We start from the raw sequence: 9,666 nt of genomic DNA on the forward strand, positions 1-9,666 counted from the left end.
TATTTATTTATTTTTATTTAAGAGTAGATTTTCTTTCAATGTAGGTAGCTCATAATTCTAACATCCACACAGTGTCCATTTATTTATCTAATCTTTTCTTAATGCCCATCAGTTCTATTTGTAGTTTAGAATAATCCAGAGGATAAATACGTCTCTTACGTCAGGCACTGAGTGAGGTGGTCTGAGACCTGCAGGATCTGGGTAGGCACTGACTGTCGGACACTTGTGGGCAGCAGAGTCATGGAAAACACCCCAGGAAGAAGGTCAGACACCTCGCTTGGAAGCACATCCGAGCTCTGCCTCTCACCCTGGGTGACGTGGGGGATCACCTCCTACTCCTGAGACATTCACCTTGCAGAGCCTTTGGGAAGAGCCAGTGAGCTCGCCTGAATGGAGCACTCAGCTCAGAATGTTTGCTTCCCACCCTGCTCAGAGCGGATCAGAGCTACACACACACACACACACACACACACACACACACACACTTCTTTGTTTTGTTACACTGCTGTTTTTTTTTTTTTTTGCTTGATAGACTTATTTATTTATTTATTTTGCAGTATTGGGGGTGAAACCCAGGGGCATTCTACCTCTGAGATATACCCCTAGTCCTATTTTTTAGCCTTTATTTTGAAACAGAGTCTCACTCAGTTGTGGAGGGCCTTACAAAGTTACTGAGGCTGGCTGTGAACCTGCAACCCTCCTGTCTCAGCGTCCCAAGTACTGGAATCACAAGAGTGTGCCACTGTGCCAGGCTTTAGACTTTTTTATACTAAATTATTGCCTTTAGCGCTAATTCAAAACAGCCTGATCCCAAGAAGCTGCCAAAGAAGTATAGTAGAGCCGCTAACAACATGGGCTCTGCATTCAGGCAGGCCTGAACTCAACTCCTAGCAACAGCAGGGCGACTCTGTGCCTCAGCTGGTTCATCTGTCAAATGGGCTTGACGGTGGGAAGAACCTGATGGGGTCATGGTGAGGACTCAATGCTATAATGCACTGGATAAACACTGGACAAGCTTATGTGCCTGTGGTCATCAGGAAGCAGATAAGCAGGGAGAAGGCCTAGGTTTAAAAAAAAAAAAAAAAAAGCTTTATGGTTTTCCCTCTATCTCAAAGCACCCCAAGAGCCTCCAGGCCCCTATGGCAGGTAGCATCCTCTCAATTTCTTTCTTCGGGTCACTTTGGCATAGAAGTCACCGCAGTTGTTGAAAGCGCTGATCCTGGGCTGCGGATCCCTTCAGCAATGCCTTTCTCCAAAACCACTCCAGGAACAGCCTAACGGATGCCCGGCTGCAGCCTCGCCTCTCTCCCCACGCGCTGTGTCTGACTGGCTGATGTTTCTGAAGCCCGGCTCTAATCTGTCCTTCCCCACCCCACACTTCTCACAGTGCACCAAGTGACCTCCAGGCAGCCTTGCCTCAGTTTGACCCCCCTTCACTCACATGGAGGCCATCTGAAACAAAGCAGACCCTCCCCATTTTCTACTTGCGCTTTGCTCTAGAACTGCAGTGCTACGATGACACTAGAGAGGCGTTAGGCACAGTGCAGGACTAGGTGGGCATCTCAGCGTGGGGGACACACTCTGAAGGGCGGGCTAGGACTCGGCCTACTGCGTGCTCTCTTCTGCGGCCGGAGGCTCGGCATCGCCTCTCCCCTCACCCAGATCACGTTCCTTTGTGGTGAACCTGCTCGCCTCCCCCGCTTACCACACACCTGCACACGTGCCTACACTGCATCCTGACGGCCCCTGTTCAAATTCCCGCTTCCCATACAGCCCCGTTTGGCTGAGATGAACCTCTTCCTCCTAGAAATCACCACACCCCTTAAGCTGTGTTCTTATTATCTGCTCCATGTCTTATTTCCACTGAGAAAATTCAACTGTCTGTTTTTGGGTCCCCCAGAGAGTCTGACCTGCCCAGATTGCTGGGTGAATGCATGCAGAGGGGCGGGGTGGGAGGCAAGATTCAGTGATGGAGGGCCAGGCCTCCTCCGCAGGGAAGAGCCTGTCTGGGGAAGGGAAGGGAAGCTGCTGACTTCTGATCCACGTGGATGGAGGAAGTGGGGGCTGGAGGCTGAGGTAGCTGGTGACTTAGTTTTCAAAGGTGTCGGGACAGTTCTGCAAAAATGCGCAAAAGAACAAGTTTCAGTGCGAAGTTCAGAAACCGTAAAGGCTAGCCAAAAACAGTTCACTCTCATATCCCAAAGGCCCCCACAGCAGCAGGCCCCAAGACAAATCTGCAACTTTTAGATGGTCTCTGAAAGACACTCTCTCTCTCTCTCTCATACACACACACACACACACACACACACACACACACACACACACACTTGATCTTTAAAATCTGGCCTTACCCAGGCATGGTGGCACATGCTTACAATCCCAGGACTTGATAGGCTGAGACAGGAGGATCGCAGGTTTGCAGCCATCCCCAGCAACTTAACAAGACCCTCAGCAACTTAGTAAGACCTTGTTTCAACATAAAATTATAAAAAGGGCTGGGAGTGTAGATCAGAGGTAGAATGCCCCTGGGTTCAATCTCCAGCATCAATAATTAATTAATTAATTAATTATAAATAAATGAAATCTGGCCTCAGGAAAAATATAATATGGGGGAGCACTTCTAAAGGGTAACAATTTGAGAATAAATCAGCTATCATGGATATGTGGCTGTTCTGGACGTAGACTGATGCATCCTTTTTGTGTGTTACTGGGGATTGAACTCAGGGCATTCTCCCTCCAAGCTACAACTCTGGCCTTTTTTATTTTTTGTTTTTCTGCACTAGTTTGCTGAGAGTCTTGCTATGTTACTGAGGCTGTCCTTGAACCTGCAATCCTCCTGTCTCTGCCTCCCAAGTGTTAGGATTACAGGCATGTAATCAGAGCCACCACGCCTGGCTCTGATGCACCCTTTCTTGAGTAACCAAAGTGGAATATTTTGGATAAACATTCCCTGGGATTTTTTTCCAACTTCACTGCATCCTATTCAATATTGTACATCATGGAAATCATTAGGTCCTCCCTCCAGGCGTGTTTGCTAATTGATACAAGGGAAAAAATGAGCTTCGTGTGTGTGTGTGTGTGTGTGTGTGTGTGTGTGTGTGTGTGTGTGTTTTACAGGGGCTACATTCCCAGCCTTATTTATTTATTTATTTATTTATGGTACTAGAGATTGAAAACAGGGGCATTCCACCTCTGACTTATAGCCCCAGCCCTATTTTATTTTATTTATGTGGGGGGAGGGGTCCTGGGGATTAAATCCAAGAGCATTACACCTCCGAGCTATATCCAGCCATATTTCATTTTGAACAGGGTCTCACTAAGCTGCTGAGGCTGGCCTCGACCCTGCAATACTCCCATCTCCACCTTCCAAATCCTGGTCTTCAACTTTTGTTTCACCCAAAACTCCTGAGCAGGGACTGTAGCCAGCACTGGGCTTGGCTGCGCATAGGACTGAAAGACCCTCACTCTGCCTTGAGGAAGGTGTAACGTGTAACCAGACTGGCCCTAGAGAGCAGTAAGAGAAGCCCGCGGACTGCTGCTGGGGTGGAGGACAAAGAAGAACTGTGTGTGTGTGTGTGTGTGTGTGTGTGTGTGTGTGTGTGTGTGTGGTACTGGGGTTCCTGGAAGCCCTTCTACCTCCGGGCTACACTCCCAGACCTACTTTATATTTTTTTAATTTGGAAACAGGGTCTCTTAAGCCAGTGAGGCTGGCTCCAAACCAGCGCGATCCTCCTGTCTCCACCTCCCAAGCGTGAGGATTACAAGCGTGCGCCACCACGCCCTGCGATAGGAAGAACTTTTTTGATGGGAAGGATTATTAAAGCCACGAATGGGCCGGCGGAGAGAGAGAATCTCATCTCAGAAGGAATGTGGGACGCAGGGGAGGTGTGGGCTGTATTATGCACCTTAGGGGCCTCTTGGGATCTGATGGTCCACTTGTATCGGGCATGTCTGAACCCACTTTGTTCCCCTTCATCTGCCAACCTCAGTTCCCCAGGGCGGCTTCCAGGCAGCTCACAGAGCCTGTAGCGTCTTAACGCTCTGTGGTCTCCTCAGTACTCCAGGCCGGGCCACACATGCTCCCCGAGAGGTTGGGAAGATGTCAGGACTTCCCTCTCGCCCCACGAGCCAGCCTGGCGTGGTGTGTGGGGAGGGGTAGAGGGTGTACATGTGTGTGGCTGTGTGTGTGATATACAGTATATGTACGTTTGTGCGTGTGTGTGGTGTGAGGAGTGGGGGTTCAGATAGTGTGCGTGTGTGGTAGGGAATACATGGAGAGGATGAGTACTGTGTGCAGTGGGGGCACATGTGCGGTAGAGTGTGTGCATGCTGTTGTGTAGGTGTATGTGGTGTGTGCATTTGATGGTGGTGGGGAGGGTAACATAGATTGTGTGTGTGTATGTGTGTGGTATGTGAGGGGATATGTATTGTGTGTTGGTACAGGGTGTATTGTGCGGTGTATCTGATGTAGGGTATGTGTGGTATATGTATATTGTGTGTGTTGTATGGGATATGTGTGGCATAGGGTCTATGTATGTGTGGGGGATGGGGGGATGGTATATATAGTGAGTATGTCTTGTGTGTGTGGTATATGTGTGTGGTGTATATGGCATGTGTGTGTATAAGAGTGTGGGATAAAGTGGGGGGGATACGTGGTGTGTGTGTGTTATAGAATGCTTTGCATGGTGTGTGTGTGTGTGTGTGTGTGTGTGTGTGTGTGTGTGTGTAGTGTTGGGGTGGAGGCAGTGCGTGAGGCCCACCAGGCTGGTGGAGGACTGAAGTCTACTATACTTCTATATCAAAACAAACAACAGGACGCCTTTATAGGATGGCTTCCAGCAGCAGAGGCAGAAATTCCTAGAATCAGCCAGGGGCTTTTCGTGGAGCCTGCAGGTTAGCCTGAGGGCTTCTGGCAGGCAAGGTCCCACGGCTTCCACCTCTTACCCCCTGGGCCACAGTCCCTCTAAACTAAATTCTTTTGGGGCCCCGAATCCAGCCAGCTCAGGAGCCGGCTTTCCCATCCCACCCCCTCCACCCACACAGCTGAGGTCACCGGCCCAGCCTCTTTTGCAACTTTCCCAAGTCTGTGCACTGAGGGAGAGAGGAGGAAAACTCAGAGCGAGCGAAGCAGCCGAGCTTCATCCAACTGTATTGGGCCCCCAAAGCCCTTCTCCTGTGGCTCAGCAGAGACCCTTGCTTCAAGAAGAAACCGCTGGACTCAGAGGGACCAGCCCCTGCCCGGAGGTTCAGTGCTGCATAGCCTAAGTAAGCGCCGGGATCCCCTCCTCTGTCCGATTAGAGCCCTCAGAGCTATTAGGATGCTGGGGGGTGGGTGGAAAGAGGGGGTGCAAGGACCAGGCTTGGAATCCCGCAGCTGCAGCTTTACCGCTTGCAGAAGACCCCTGCCCTGGAGTAAAGCCTGGGCGTGGTTGAGAGAAAGAACTTCCCCCGCGCCCTCCCTCCCGAGGAGCTGGGGCCCTGCTCGGGGATACGCGAGGGCTGACAGTGCCAGGAAGCAGCACGCGGAAGAGGGTGGCGCTGCTGCCTTCAACCTTCAGGGTTTGCCAGGAACCGGAGTGCTCGGGTCCTAATAGCCCCTCGAGGCCCCTTTCCGCCAAGACCAGGTTCCTTCCAGGGTGGAGTTGGGTGGACCGTGGGTCTCATCAGGGAAAGGAGAGCCCCCGAGTAGGAAATTACCCTTCTGGTTCTAAATTATAAATATTTGCCCTGTTGAAGAGCTGCAGTGCTAGGTGAGCCAGTGAACAGAGATGGACAGATCTGGATTCTAGTCCCAGCTTGTTCTAAGGAATCCACTGGGCTATAATGGCATTTGGTAAACTGCAAGTGCTCAGTGGTTGCTAGGCAATAGGTAGATAAATTGGTAAGGATAAAAATAGCCAGGCATAGCTGGGCCGGGTGGCCACACTTGTAATCAGCCTCCCAGTACTTGGGAGGCTGAGACAGGAGGGTAGCAGGTTTGCCGCCAGCCTCAGCTACTTAGCGAGACCCTCCTCAACTTAGACCCTGTTTCAATATAAAGATTTTTAAAAATAGGGCTGGAAGCCGGGTGTGATAGCACACGCTTGTAATCCCAGCACTTGGGAGGCTGAGACAGGAGGATCACACGGGTTCAAAGCCAGCCTCAGCTACTTAGTGAGGCTCTCAGCAACTTAGTGAAGACTGTGTTTCTAAATAAAGTATAAAATGGGTCTGGGAATATAGCCCAGAGGTAGAAAAGACCCTGAGTTCCACCACCAGTACCAGTATATATATATATATATATATATATATATATATATATATATATAATGTTTTTTTCTTCTTCTTCTTTTTTTTCTGGAGATGTAGCTGGGAGGTAGAATGCCCCTGGATTTCATCCTTAGTACTGAAAAAAAAAAAAAAAGTTATGGTGGCATAGGCCTATTATCCCAGTACTAGGGAGGGTGAGATGAGAGGATTGCAAGTTGGAAGCCCAGTCTCAGCAACTTAGTAAGACCTTGTTTCCAAATTTAAAAAACAGGGCTAGGGGTGTAGCTCAGAGGTAGAAGGCCCCTGGGTTCAATCCCCAGTACTGCAAAAAACAGTTAATCAATAATTTCTTGGAGCCTACTGAATGATCCCCTACCACAAAGGTCCCATGGAGATTGTACTTTATCTGTATTGTCAGACCTACACTGTGCTGGTGTGTAGAATGCACATAGGATATGTCCTGGTTGGATGGATGGATGGATGGATGGATGGATGGACAGACAGATGAACGGATGGATGGATGACAGATGAATGGATGACTATTTATGGAAACCTTTGTACTCCCAGTGTCACCCAGGGTCTTTAGGAGTTGCCAGGAGGCATTGTCCCAGGCACACACAGTTAACTTGGGGAGACAGAACTAATATCCCCTAAGAACTTAGAGAACAGAAGTGCTGAGCCTCCTGAAGTCAGGGCAGTGGGTGCCCCTCCCAGAAGGAGCAGGTCTAGGCCTGCTAGCGTTTGGGCGGCTAAGGCAGAGTTGTGCTTCTGGGAGGCAACAAGATGTCGTGCTCCCTACCTTGCCTCCTAAAACAGACAGGCTTGACTCCTGAGATCATAAGTCTCATTATTTTGTAGGGTGAGTATATTTGCCATTTTTTAAGGTATGGGCTGGAAAGGAGAGACACTGAAGAGGTACAAGAAGCTAAGGAAGAGCTATGTTGGGGCTGAGGAGTGCCTGCTTCAGGATTCTCACCTGCCCCTGCTCACTGGTCTCCCTACCAGTGCACACAGCACCTCACCCAACACAAAGGAGGCAGAAGCCCTTGCCCGGGTGCTGACAGAGCGCTGGGAGCTAGGGGGAGGAGGGCCTGGGAAGGTGAGAGGGGAGCAGGCCCAGGGGTTCTTGCAGGACTAGTGCTGGACCCGGGGCTTAGCGACCATTTGGTCTGTCTTGCTCTGCATGGGCAGAGTCGCACCAGTGCTTGGGCAAGTGGGCAGGGCTGGGGCTCTGGGCTTGGAAGTGCTGCCAGGTGAGATGGAGAAGAGCTGCTCACATCCAGTGTGAAATACGTTCTGCAGTGTGTTCGGGCATTCCAAGCCCGCTTCTCACTGTTACTTAACAGTGGAGATGACTCAGTCTGGCCTCTAGGAGGATGCCCTACTTTGAAGCAGCTGAGTCAACCCAGTGGGCAGGAGGAAGCTTAAAAATGGCCGCAGCCTAGCCAAGGGCAAGAGCAGAGAGAATATCGATGGGTCTTGAGCCACCATCTGCTTGAGCTTCCTGGGAAAGCCCCATCGTCTACGCCCAAGGCGCCCGCCCTCTTGTACTGAGCCAGTCTCAGTTGCTCTCTTGCTGCTAGTGATCCTGCACCAAAAAACCAGGCTATTTTTAAATAGCAGCCTCAGCAAATGTCAGCCCTTGTGGGAGCCGGGTGGGGAACCGCAGTGCCAGCACCCATCTTGGGGGGGAGGGGACAGGAGAAGGGGCCAGGGTGGGGGAGGAGCAGGGAAGCTCTAAGTTAAGACCCACAGCAAGTTACAAGGTCAGAAAAAGTTACAAGGAAAACCCAAAGGGAAGACTGTAAACCTCAGACTGGCTTGTGGCAGAGGAACTGAGCCTTTTTTATGTGGCCCCAAGAGAAATCCACCATCTGTGGGAGAAAAAGGCTTCATGGGGCAGGGCTGGCTGTGTTTCCATGAGTGTTGTAGCTACGGCTGCAGTACAGGGTGGGAGATTGGATTCAGTGACCTTTGGGATCCTTTCAGTAGTTCATGGGCTGCGCCAGAGCATGCAATCGGCCATGGTGGGCATGTTTACACCGTAGGAAATGGTAAAAAATGGTAAGCGCTGTAATTGGGGTCTCTGCTCCCTAATATCTCCTCCCCTCTCAGCCATTAACTACTGATCTGTATCTTTCCCAACTTGGGGGGTCTGTTATGCTATAAAAATGTGACACATGCCACAGGCAGAGGAAGCCGCAGTCCAGAGCGATGTCCGTTTTACCCAGGAGAGAACAGACTCACCAGGATTAAGCAACTCACCACGATTGCAAATGTACTGAGCTGGGATGAGAGATCTGACCCCCAAACTCCCGGTCACTCCCTGGCCCTGGGCAGCCTTTCTCCTGCTTCAGCCACCAGAGTGAGTCATGCTATCAGGAAGTCACACTCAAATGACTTGGGCTGTCACCCATCCACACACTCTTTTTAAAGAAAGATTACGCCAGGCATGGTAGCACATGCTTGTAATCCCAGTACATGGGAGGCTGAGACAGAAGGATCACAGGTTCAAAACCAGCCTCCCAACAGGAGGAAACCCTGTTTCAAAATTATTAAAAAAGAAATAATAATAAAGCTAGGGATGTAGCTCAGAGGTAGAATGCTTCTGAGTTCAATCCTCAGTATCACAAAAAGAAAAAGAAAAAATGAAAGATGATGTCTTTTATCTGGTATTTCTAATTACAAAAATAATTTAAGCCTGTGGAACATATTTTAAAACCATACACAGTTGGGCGTGGTGGCATACGCATGTAATCCCAGCATTTGGGAGGCTGAGACAGGAGCATCCCGGTTCAAGGACAGCCACGACTACTTAGTGAGGCCTTTTGCAACTTAGTAAGACCCTGTTTCAAAATAAAGAATAAAAAACTGGGCTGGGGGGTGTAGCTTGGAGGTAGAAAGCCCCTGGGTTCCATCCCAGTATTGCAAAAAAAAAAAAAAGGACACATATATATTAAAATGATAGCTATTAGCCTCTAATCTCCCTATCCCCAGCTTTCTTACTCATCATGAAGTGTGTATCTATCCATAACTTTTTCTATATTTACAGGAAAAGCATGTGCCATATTAAATAAGTAGTCATACATATAGGATTGTTTTTCTTATAAAATTGAGATTATCAGCCAGGTGTGGTGGCACATACCTGTAATCTCAGTACTCGGGAGCTTGAAACAGGAGCATCACAGGTTTGCCGCCTGACTCAGCAAACTACTGAGGCCCTCCACAACTTAGTGAGACCCTGTTTCATTCCTTTTTTTTCCTTTTTTTTTTTTTTTGGTGGTACTAGGAATGGAACCCAGGGGTATTCTACCTCTGAGCTACACCCCCAGCCCTATTTTTATTCTTTGCTTTGAAACAGGGTCTCACTGAGTTGTGGAGGGCCTCACTAAGTAGCTGAAGCTGTCCACGAACCGC

Source organism: Muscardinus avellanarius (genome assembly GCF_963383645.1).
Source record: "Muscardinus avellanarius genome assembly, chromosome: 7".
Taxonomy (NCBI): domain Eukaryota; kingdom Metazoa; phylum Chordata; class Mammalia; order Rodentia; family Gliridae; genus Muscardinus; species Muscardinus avellanarius.